Here is an 11,979-nt window from a genome sequence, read left to right as displayed (position 1 = left end):
AATGTAGTTTTAAAGCCTCTAGTGGTGATTTGCCCGTGGGGACCTCATTTTTGGTCCCCACGGGGACACGAGTCCCCACCGGTCCGTGTGCAGTCAGGTCAAAGTCCCCACTGGGTAGCAAAAACAAGAACACACACACACACACACGCACACACGCACACACACACACACACACACACACACACACACACACACACACATGCTGTTGTGTCTGTTCTTCTTCCAGACCTCTTCTGTCTACATTTCCAGTCCAGTTTCAGTGCCTGTGGATGCTGAAGGAAACTGGACTTCCTGACACCTGGACTTTCTTGGACATTTCTCTGTAGGACAGACCTACATTTTTCAGTCTTCTGATGCTCTGTCTCTCTTCTATTGTTAATTGCCTTCTCCTCTTTTCCATTTTTAGCTTACCGGCCGACAGGCTGTTAGCTATCGTCATCATGCGGCGTCTGTCGTCCTTTACAAAAATTTCAATCGTCTTTTTCTCCCGAACTCCAGTTCTGATTGACTTCCAACTTGGTCTACAGCTTCTGTATGATGATGTCAACAAAAGTTAGTGAAATTATTTGGATCCAGATCTGATTCTGGATTTGGTGCCACTTTGAAAAGTTTTCCCATTATAACAGATAGGAAGTGGATTGATCCAATAAATCAGTATCGATAATATCAAGTGTGAATTTGAATTTTTTACAGATCTGATTGAATATGAGCAAAACATGGACTATTTCTGTAATAGAATAAATACACAGAACTGGGGGAGAATAAATGGATCTGGATACACTTCCCAAAGCTTTGAATTTGGCGGTCAGCTACAGGACCACTGGTCTGATTTTTATAGTAACTGTCAAGTTGTTCTGGTTTTGTTTCATTTTGCTGTTTGCCCCAAATGCACAAACACCTGCTGGAGGTGTGGGCAACTGGACTTCACTCAAAAGATAAAGATTCCCAGGACGGCTTTTTCCTCTCTTTTTTCTCTTTTTTAAAGCTCAGAGGCACAGGTCGTTTGGTGCACATACACAGGATGCAGTCACAGTCTTTAGGTGGAAAACCAGCTGCTTCTCCATAGTTTCCAAACCTCTGTTTACACTACAGTCTGGAGTTGGTACAGCAGCAGCATCCACTCCACCCTTTCATCCGTCGCAGCGCTGTCCAACTTGAGACAGCGGCAGCCTTTCAGAACAGTTTGGATGATGTCCCAGTGCACAGCTGTGCCTTATGGGATCCTGACTGTGCTGGTCTGTGAGGTCAGCTCTGACTTTCACACACTTTTCTTTCTCCTTTCTCTTCTTCCTCCATGTGCTTTCCCACAGTGAATTAAAACCAGTTTGACTTTATATTAACACACTCCTTTCTTCAGTCCAGTCCTGTTCCAGTCCTGCTCCATGGGTCTGGTACCACAGTGTGTTCCACACTCCTGTTCTGCAGACACAGGGGGCTGAAGGAATTCACAAACGTTGGGACACCTGGAGGAATTGAACCACCAACGTTCCAGACTTGATCAGCCTCCATTGCTGCAGAACTGCTTTCAGGTGTTCACCCATTTCTTATTCACCTTTTTGTAGAATTCTAACTTCACCCTTTTTGTTTTTGTTTTTTTTTCACCTCTGGCAGTTCACTGCTTACCTTCATACCATTTCAAGCTGTTCTTTGGACTGGAAATGCAGGAATTTCCATACAGAACTAGAAAAATTAGGGTGTTCTAAAACTGTAGTGTATGTCATCAAATTCACTTCCATGTTGAAGGTAGAATGACAAATATCAGCGCCAGCTGTGCAGTTCAGTCTCCAGATGTGTTAGGTAAACTGTTACGCAATCCTCCAATTCTGGTGTGGAATGTTAGTCAACAAACCACTGACACTTTAAACCACCTGATAACAGATGTGAATGTGTCTGTGTGTGGTTTTGGGTGATTTTCTCTTTCTTAATCACGTCCTTTCACACACCCTTTTTTTTTTCAAAAAAGACTGTCATAGCTAATTTGCCAATGACTAACAAAAGAAGCCTCAAATTATCGTAACTTTCACTGTAATTCTTTGGAAAAACTGCAGCAAAATCAGGCATTTGAGGCCGCAACAATAAAAAAAAAAAAAAAAAAAGCCTGTGAAATCCTGGAGGGACTAGAAAGGCACATTCTGTCATTTGTGCATGGCTTTAAATAAAGGTGCACTTTTTAGCAACAAATTTTGGTAAAAATAAAAATAAAAATTACAGACTTCTAGGCAATGTTCTCTTTTTGTTCTCAGTAGAATTATCTGACACCCTCCATAACTCTAAAGACAAACCTGTTTTCCTCTTCCTTCTGTCCAAACCTCTGTCTGCTTTGTTTGATGATATGATTTTAAAGTAGTTGTACGGTGCACCTTTAATAATAAAAACTTATTTCTGGAAAAATAGAACTCACTGATGAAGAAGTGTGACTGTAAGCTGGTTAGGCCATGTTCTCATAAGGTCAAACAGAGTCATGGGTTAGGTTACATTTAATCAGAATGTCATTTGTTTTTATTGTGTCAGACAAAAGAGGTCAGGACGAAGTAAAGTCAAACAGGAGAACTGTAAATTACACAGAGAAATTCAAAAATGACAGATTAAGTCAACAGTGAGAAACCTCAAAACCCCTCCAGAGACTAGTAAGACACATGTACCATCGATCAAAACCACAGAGAAAATAAACCCAGCATTACAGGAAACGACCAAACAGGAAACAAGCAAGAAAAGATTTTCTAAAGGGTTTCAAAGATGAATCATTTATTTAACAATGTGCTAACGGAGACGGTTTTCAACCAAACCCCTTGGTCCTCCGTGCAAGAATTTACAGACAGACAATAAATCTCAGTAAAACAACAAATATGAACCTTTCATATCATTTCTATTATCCTCTCATTTCTTTTGATAGTATTCTTTTTTTACTTACTCTTATAATATTAGTTCACCTGCTCTTCTATCTTTTCTATTAACCTTCTGTTCTCTGCTTTATGAAGTTCCTGTTTTTTTAACAGGCATTTCTTAAACCATTAGTCACCATGGTCTGCTCTGATATTTCATGTTTTATTATATCCTCAATGGGACAGTGTTTATTATATAATGAACTAAATGTAGTCAGTCATTTTCCATCCTTTTCATTCTATATTCCATCCCAGTCCTGTGTCTTTAGTTCATGCTTTAAAGTAGTTCTTCCTTCATCCGTCCTATGGATGTAAATTATCGATTAATCCATTAATCATTAGTTGGTTGACCTTTTTGATCGATTAAAGATTAACTGATAAGCGGCGATTTTCCTGAGAACCTGAATTTGTCTTTCAATATGATTTATAAGAATAAAAGCTAAATATTGTTCATGTATAAAAATAACATGTCCTGTTCCTGCAGAAGGGACTTCCTGAAGCTCTGGTTGGTAACCACATGCATGTGAGGGCCACTTTGACTTCTATTATAGAACAGTCCCTACCTCTTTTCTTTACCTCCTGAAGCTTCAGAAACTGCCCCCCCCCCCATGACTACAGGACATAATGCTTTACATCCCTGTGTTCTGGATCAGGAGCCTGAGGATGTTTTCAACTTCTGTCTCTCTGACTGTGGACTAGACCAACCTGCAGGAAAAACACTCTGATCCCATACCGACCCCACATTTATTTGGGGGGCGGGGGCACCGCTCCCACAGACAGATGGGCTGGTCTGTGTTTGGTCCACCATGTCCATAAACACATTCTAACTCATCAGCACCATGATCCGGTTCAATGACAGCCACAGCAGCGCAGCGTGGACAAACCCACAGCCTTCAGACAGGTGTGGACAGGTGGACAGGTGTGGACAAGTGGACAGGTGTGGACAAGTGTGGACAGGTGTGGACAGGTGTGGACAGGTGTGGACAAGTGGACAGGTGTGGACAAGTGTGGACAGGTGTGGACAGGTGTGGACAAGTGTGGACAGGTGTGGACAGGTGTGGACAGGTGTGGACAAGTGGACAGGTGTGGACAAGTGTGGACAGGTGTGGACAGGTGTGGACAAGTGGACAGGTGTGGACAAGTGTGGACAGGTGTGGACAGGTGTGGACAAGTGTGGACAGGTGTGGACAGGTGTGGACAGGTGTGGACAAGTGGACAGGTGTGGACAAGTGTGGACAGGTGTGGACAGGTGTGGACAGGTGTGGACAAGTGGACAGGTGTGGACAAGTGTGGACAGGTGTGGACAGGTGTGGACAGGTGTGGACAGGTGGACAGGTGTGGACAAGTGTGGACAGGTGTGGACAGGTGTGGACAGGTGTGGACAAGTGTGGACAGGTGGACAGGTGTGGACAGGTGTGGACAAGTGTGGACAGGTGTGGACAGGTGTGGACAGGTGGACAGGTGTGGACAAGTGTGGACAGGTGTGGACAGGTGGACAGGTGTGGACAGGTGGACAGGTGTGGACAAGTGTGGACAGGTGTGGACAAGTGGACAGGTGTGGACAAGTGTGGACAGGTGTGGACAAGTGGACAGGTGTGGACAGGTGGACAGGTGTGGACAGGTGGACAGGTGTGGACAAGTGTGGACAGGTGTGGACAAGTGGACAGGTGTGGACAAGTGGACAGGTGTGGACAGGTGTGGACAGGTGTGGACAGGTGGACAAGGGCAATTAACCAACAAGTAATAATTTAATAGAGCAAATTTTTTATCGACAATTAATTGTTAGTTGATTAATTGCTTACATCCGTAATGTGTATATTTGTATGTATGTATGTGTGTATATATGTATATGTATGTATGTTTGTGTGCATGCATATATATATATATATATATATATATATATATATATATATATATATATATATATATATATGTGTGTGTGTGTGTGTGTGTGTGTGTGTGTGTGTGTGTGTGTGTATTTGTGTTTATATATACATCTGTGTATATTGTGTGACTGTGTGTTCCAGTGCAGGTTGATCTGTTGTTCTTCTATAATCTTCCTTTAAATCTCACTCTCTCTTGTTCTGAATCAGTTCAGTAGAACACACGGACTCTTTTCATGGTCTGTTCAGTCCAGTGTTTCCGTCCGCGGCTCATTAGTGTGCTGTAAGAACCCATCAGGTGTGCTGTGGAAGATGATCCAGTTTGACCTGACTGGTTCTGGAAGAACAGTGGGATATAGATCCATACGACTGTACGCACTAATGATGCACTCACCCACAACAGTCTCCTGTTTACCTGTGCAAAAATAAAAATAAAAGTGAAAGTGAAAAAGCCCCGATGTGGTGCGTTCTGCTGATAAAGCCCCCCCCCCCCCCCCAATAGACTGCGGTCAGTCCAGCTGACTCTCCTTTTTACGAAGTCAGTCCAGCCGCTCCAACATTTCCAGTGCTCCCGTATTACAGACTTTACGGTAAAAACACGGAGGTGGTTGAGAAAGTCAGCGCTAGGATGCTACAGCGTGGATCATCTTCCGGTTTTCAAAATAAAATGTGGGTTATTGATGGGCAATAAACAGACGTGTCAGTGTGATTCTTCACTGGTTTTTAACCATTCTATCGTCCGCGGTGACTTACCGTACGTGTTTGCTGGTAGCGGTGATTCAGGATACACCCCAGACCCTTTGAACAGATTAAAACATTTTGTTTCAATCTCTTCAATGAATATTTATCTTGTATTGAGCTGCAATGCTAACATTTACAATGTTAATTTCATTAAAAATAGGGAAATTATTCAAATGTAATAAAAAGAGGTGTAACTCAACCAGCCCATGGAGTACTACGATCCTGCAGTGATTTGGGGTCAATAGGTCACATGACCTGCAAGCTATTGAGCTAAAATGCTAATATTTACATTAAAAAAATCATTTAAAATTGCAACAGTGTTAAAACGTCACAAAAATGACCGTAACTCATTCAGCCAGTATCCTATTACAATTCTGCAGTGATTTTGGGTCAATAGGTCACATGACCTGAAAGCTATTGAGCTAAAATGCTAATATTTACACAAAAAAATTCCTTAAAAATAGCAACAGTGTTAAAACGTCACAAAAATGACCGTAACTCATTTAGCCAGTACCGTACTACGATCCTGCAGTGATTTTGGGTCAATAGGTCACATGACCTGGAAGCTATTGAGCTAAAATGCTAATATTTACACTAAAAAATTCCTTAAAAATAGCAACATTGTTCAAATGTCACAAAAATGACCGGAACTCATTCAGCCAGTACCGTACTACAATTCTGCAGTGATTTTGGGTCAATAGGTCACATGACCTGAAAGCTATTGAGCTAAAATGCTAATATTTACATTAAAAAAATCATTTAAAATGGTAACAGTGTTAAAACGTCACAAAAATGACCGTAACTCATTCAGCCAGTACCGTACTACAATTATGCAGTGATTTTGGGTCAATCGGTCACATGACCTGGAAGCTATTGAGCTAAAATGCTAATATTTACATTAAAAAAATCATTTAAAATGGTAACAGTGTTAAAACATCACTAAAATGACTGTAACTCATTCAGCCAGTACCGTACTACAATCCTGCAGTGATTTTGGGTCAATAGGTCACATGACCTGCAAGCTATTGAGCTAAAATGCTAATATTTTCACTAAAAAAATCATTTAAAAATAGCAACAGTGTTAAAACATCACTAAAATGACTGTAACTCATTCAGCCAGTACCGTACTACAATCCTGCAGTGATTTTGGGTCAATAGGTCACATGACCTGCAAGCTATTGAGCTAAAATGCTAATATTTACACTAAAAAATTCCTTAAAAATAGCAACAGTGTTAAAACATCATAAAAATGACTGTAACTCGTTCAGCCAGTACCGTACTAATATTCTGCAGTGATTTGGGGTCAATAGGTCACATGACCTGCAAGCTATTGAGCTAAAATGCTAATATTTACACTAAAAAATTCCTTAAAAATACCAGCAGTGTTAAAATGTCACAAAAATGACCGTAACTCGTTCAGCCAGTACTGTACTACAATTCTGCAGTGATTTTGGGTCAATACCTCACATGACCTGCAAGCTATTGAGCTAAAATGCTAATATTTACATTTAAAAAATAATTAAAAATAGCAACAGTGTTAAAACATCACTAAAATGACTGTAACTCATTCAGCCAGTACCGTACTAAAATTCTGCAGTGATTTTGGGTCAATAGGTCACATGACCTGGAAGCTATTGAGCTAAAACGCTAATATTTACACTAAAAAATTCCTTAAAAATAGCAACAGTGTTAAAACATCATAAAAATGACTGTAACTCGTTCAGCCAGTACCGTACTAATATCCTGCAGTGATTTGGGTCAATAGGTCACATGACCTGGAAGCTATTGAGCTAAAATGTTAATATTTACAATAAAAAATTCCTTAAAAATAGCAACAGTGTTAAAATGTCACAAAAATGACCGTAACTCGTTCAGCCAGTACTGTACTACGATTCTGCAGTGATTTTGGGTCAATAGGTCACATGACCTGCAAGCTATTGAGCTAAAATGCTAATATTTACACTAAAAAAATCATTAAAATATCAGCAGTGTTAAAACATCACTAAAATGACTGTAACTCATTCAGCCAGTACCGTACTAAAATCCTGCAGTGATTTTGGGTCAATAGGTCACATGACCTGGAAGCTATTGAGCTAAAATGCTAATATTTACACTAAAAACTTTTTGTGACGTTTTAACACTGTTGCCATTTTAACTGATTTTTTTAATGTAAATATTAGCATTTTAGCTCAATAGCTTGCAGGTCATGTGACCTATTGACCCAAAATCACTGCAGAATTGTAATACGGTACTGGCTGAATGAGTTACGGTCATTTTTGTGACATTTTAACACTCTTGCTATTTTTACGGAATTTTTTAATGTGAATATTAGCATTTTAGCTCAATAGCTTGCAGGTCATGTGACCTATTGACCCAAAATCACTGCAGAATTGTAGTAGGATACTGGCTGAATGAGTTACGGTCATTTTTGTGACGTTTTAACACTGTTACCATTTTAAATGATTTTTTTAATGTAAATGTTAGCATTTTAGCTCAATAGCTTCCAGCTCATGTGACCGATTGACCCAAAATCACTGCAGGATTGTAGTACGGTACTGGCTAAATGAGTTATGGCCATTTTTGTGACATTTTAACACTGTTGGTATTTTTAAAGAATTTTTTAGTGTAAATATTAGCATTTTAACCCAATAGCTTCCAGGTCATGTGACCGATTGACCCAAAATCACTGCAGAATTGTAGTACGGTACTGGCTAAATGAGTTACGGTCATTTTTGTGACATTTTAACACTGTTGGTATTTTTAAGGAATTTTTTAGTGTAAATATTAGCATTTTAGCTCAATAGCTTTCAGGCCATGTGACCTATTGACCCAAAATCACTGCAGGATTGTAGTAGGATACTGGCTGAATGAGTTACGGTCATTTTTGTGACGTTTTAACACTGTTGCCATTTTAAATGATTTTTTTAATGTAAATATTAGCATTTTAGCTCAATAGCTTCTAGGTCATGTGACCTATTGACCCAACATCACTGCAGAATTGTAGTACTGTACTGGCTAAATGAGTTACGGTCATTTTTCTGATGTTTTAACACTGCTGCTATTTTTAATTATTTTTTTAGTGTAAATATTAGCATTTTAGCTCAATAGCTTGCAGGTCATGTGACCTATTGACCCAAAATCACTGCAGAATTGTAGTACTGTACTGGCTGAACGAGTTACGGTCATTGTTTTGATGTTTTAACACTGTTGGTATTTTTAATGATTTTTGAAATATAAATATTAGCATTTTAGCTCAATACCTTCCAAGTCATGTGACCTATTGACCCAAAATCACTGCAGGATTGTAGCAGTACACTGGCTAAATGAGTTACGGCCATTTTTATGATGTTTTAACACAGTTGCTATTTTTAAGAGAAGCATTTTAGCTCAATAGCTTGCTGGTCATGTGACCTATTGACCCAAAAATCACTGCAGGATTGTAGTACGGTACTGGCTGAATGAGTTACGGTCATTTTTGTGATGTTTTAACACTGTTGCTATTTTAAAGGAATTTTTTAGTTTAAATATTAGCCTTTTAGCGCAATAGCTTCCAGGTCAAGTGACCTATTGACCCAACATCACTGCAGAATTGTAGTACGGTACTGGCTAAACGAGTTACGGTCATTTTTGTGATGTTTTAACGCTGTTGCTATTTTTAAGGAATTTTTTAATGTAAATATTAACATTTAACTCAATAGCTTCCAGGTCATGTGACCTATTGACCCAAAATCACTGCAGAATTGTAGTACGGTACTGCCTGAACGAGTTACGGTCATTTTTGTGATGTTTTAAAACTGTTGCTATTTTTAATTATTTTTTTAATGTAAATATTAGCATTTTTGCTCAATAGCTTGTAGGTCATGTGCCCTATTGACCCAAAATCACTGCAGGATCTTAGTACGGTTCTGGATGAATGAGTTACGGTCATTTTTGTGATGTTTTAACACTGTTGCTATGTTTAATTATTTTTTTAATGTAAATATTAGCATTTTAGCTCAATAGTTGGCAGGTCATGTGACCTATTGACCCAAAATCACCTCAGAATTGTAGTACGGTACTGGCTGAATGAGTTACGGTCATTTTTCTGATGTTTTAACACTGTTGCTATTTTTAATTATTTTTTAAATGTAAATATTAGCATTTTAGCTCAATAGCTTGCAGGTCATGTGAACTATTGACCCAAAAATCACTGCAGAATTTTAGTACGGTACTGGCTGAACGAGTTACGGTCATTTTTATGATGTTTTAACACTGTTGCTCTTTTTAATGATTTTTTTAGTGTAAATATTAGCATTTTAGCTCAATAGCTTCCAGGTCATGTGACCTATTGACCCAAAATCACTGCAGGATAATAGTCCGGTACTGGATGAATGAGTTACGGTCATTTTTGTGACGTTTTAACACTGTTGCCATTTTAAATTATTTTTTTAATATAAATATTAGCATTTTAGCTCAATAGCTTGCAGGTCATGTGACCTATTGACCCAAAATCACTTCAGGATTGTAGCACCGTACTGGCTGAACGAGTTACGGTCATTTTTGGGATGTCTTAACACTTTTGCTATTTTTAATGATTTTTTAAATGTAAATATTAGCATTTTAGCTCAATAGCTTGCAGGTCATGTGACCTATTGACCCAAAATCACTGCAGGATTGTAGTACGGTACTGGCTGAATGAGTTACGGTCATTTTTGTGATGTGTTAACACTGTTGCTATTTTTAATTATTTTTTTAGTGTAAATATTAGCATTTTAGCTCAATAGCTTGCAGGTCATGTGACCTATTGACCCAAAATCACTGCAGAATTGTAGTACTGTACTGGCTGAACGAGTTACGGTCATTGTTTTGATGTTTTAACACTGTTGGTATTTTTAATGATTTTTGAAATATAAATATTAGCATTTTAGCTCAATACCTTCCAAGTCATGTGACCTATTGACCCAAAATCACTGCAGGATTGTAGCAGTACACTGGCTAAATGAGTTACGGCCATTTTTATGATGTTTTAACACAGTTGCTATTTTTAAGGAATTTTTTAGTGTAAAAATTAGCATTTTAGCTCAATAGCTTGCAGGTCATGTGACCTATTGACCCAAAATCACTGCAGAATTGTAGTACGGTACTGGATGAACGAGTTACGGTTATTTTTGTGAGGTTTTAACACTGTTGCTATTTTTAATTATTTTTTTAATGTAAATATTAGCATTTTAGCTCAATAGCTTGCAGGTCATGTGACCTATTGACCCAAAATCACTGCAGAATTGTAGTACTGTACTGACTGAACGAGTTACGGTCATTGTTTTGATGTTTTAACACTGTTGGTATTTTTAAGGAATTTTTTAGTTTAAATATTAGCCTTTTAGCACAATAGCTTCCAGGTCATGTGACCTATTGACCCAACATCACTGCAGAATTGTAGTACTGTACTGGCTAAATGAGTTACGGTCATTTTTGTGATGTTTTAACACTGTTGCTATTTTTAATTATTTTTTTAATGTAAATATTAGCATTTTTGCTCAATAGCTTGTAGGTCATGTGCCCTATTGACCCAAAATCACTGCAGGATTGTAGTACGGTACTGGCTGAATGAGTTATGGTCATTTTTGTGATGTTTTAACACTGTTGCTATTTTAAAGGAATTTTTTAGTTTAAATATTAGCCTTTTAGCGCAATAGCTTCCAGGTCAAGTGACCTATTGACCCAACATCACTGCAGAATTGTAGTACGGTACTGGCTAAACGAGTTACGGTCATTTTTGTGATGTTTTAACGCTGTTGCTATTTTTAAGGAATTTTTTAATGTAAATATTAACATTTAACTCAATAGCTTCCAGGTCATGTGACCTATTGACCCAAAATCACTGCAGGATTGTAGTACGGTACTGCCTGAACGAGTTACGGTCATTTTTGTGATGTTTTAAAACTGTTGCTATTTTTAATTATTTTTTTAATGTAAATATTAGCATTTTTGCTCTATAGCTTGTAGGTCATGTGACCTATTGACCCAAAATCACTGCAGGATCTTAGTACGGTTCTGGCTGAATGAGTTACGGTCATTTTTCTGATGTTTTAACACTGTTGCTATTTTTAATGATTTTTTAAATGTAAATATTAGCATTTTAGCTCAATAGCTTGCAGGTCATGTGAACTATTGACCCAAAAATCACTGCAGAATTTTAGTACGGTACTGGCTGAACGAGTTACGGTCATTTTTGTGATGTTTTAACACTGTTGCTCTTTTTATTAATTTTTTAAATGAAAATATTAGCATTTTAGCTCAATAGCTTGCAGGTCATGTGACCTATTGACCCAAAATCACTGCAGGATTGTAGTATGGTACTGGCTGAATGAGTTACAGTCATTGTTTTGATGTTTTAACACTTTTGCTATTTTTAGTGATTTTTTAAATGTAAATATTAGCATTTTAGCTCAATAGCTCGCAGGTCATGTGACCTATTGACCCCAAATCACTGC

Source organism: Sphaeramia orbicularis, chromosome 4 (genome assembly GCF_902148855.1).
Source record: "Sphaeramia orbicularis chromosome 4, fSphaOr1.1, whole genome shotgun sequence".
Classification (NCBI taxonomy): Eukaryota; Metazoa; Chordata; class Actinopteri; order Kurtiformes; family Apogonidae; genus Sphaeramia; species Sphaeramia orbicularis.
The sequence above is the reverse complement of the archived record's forward strand: the minus strand, read 5'-3'. Positions refer to the sequence as shown.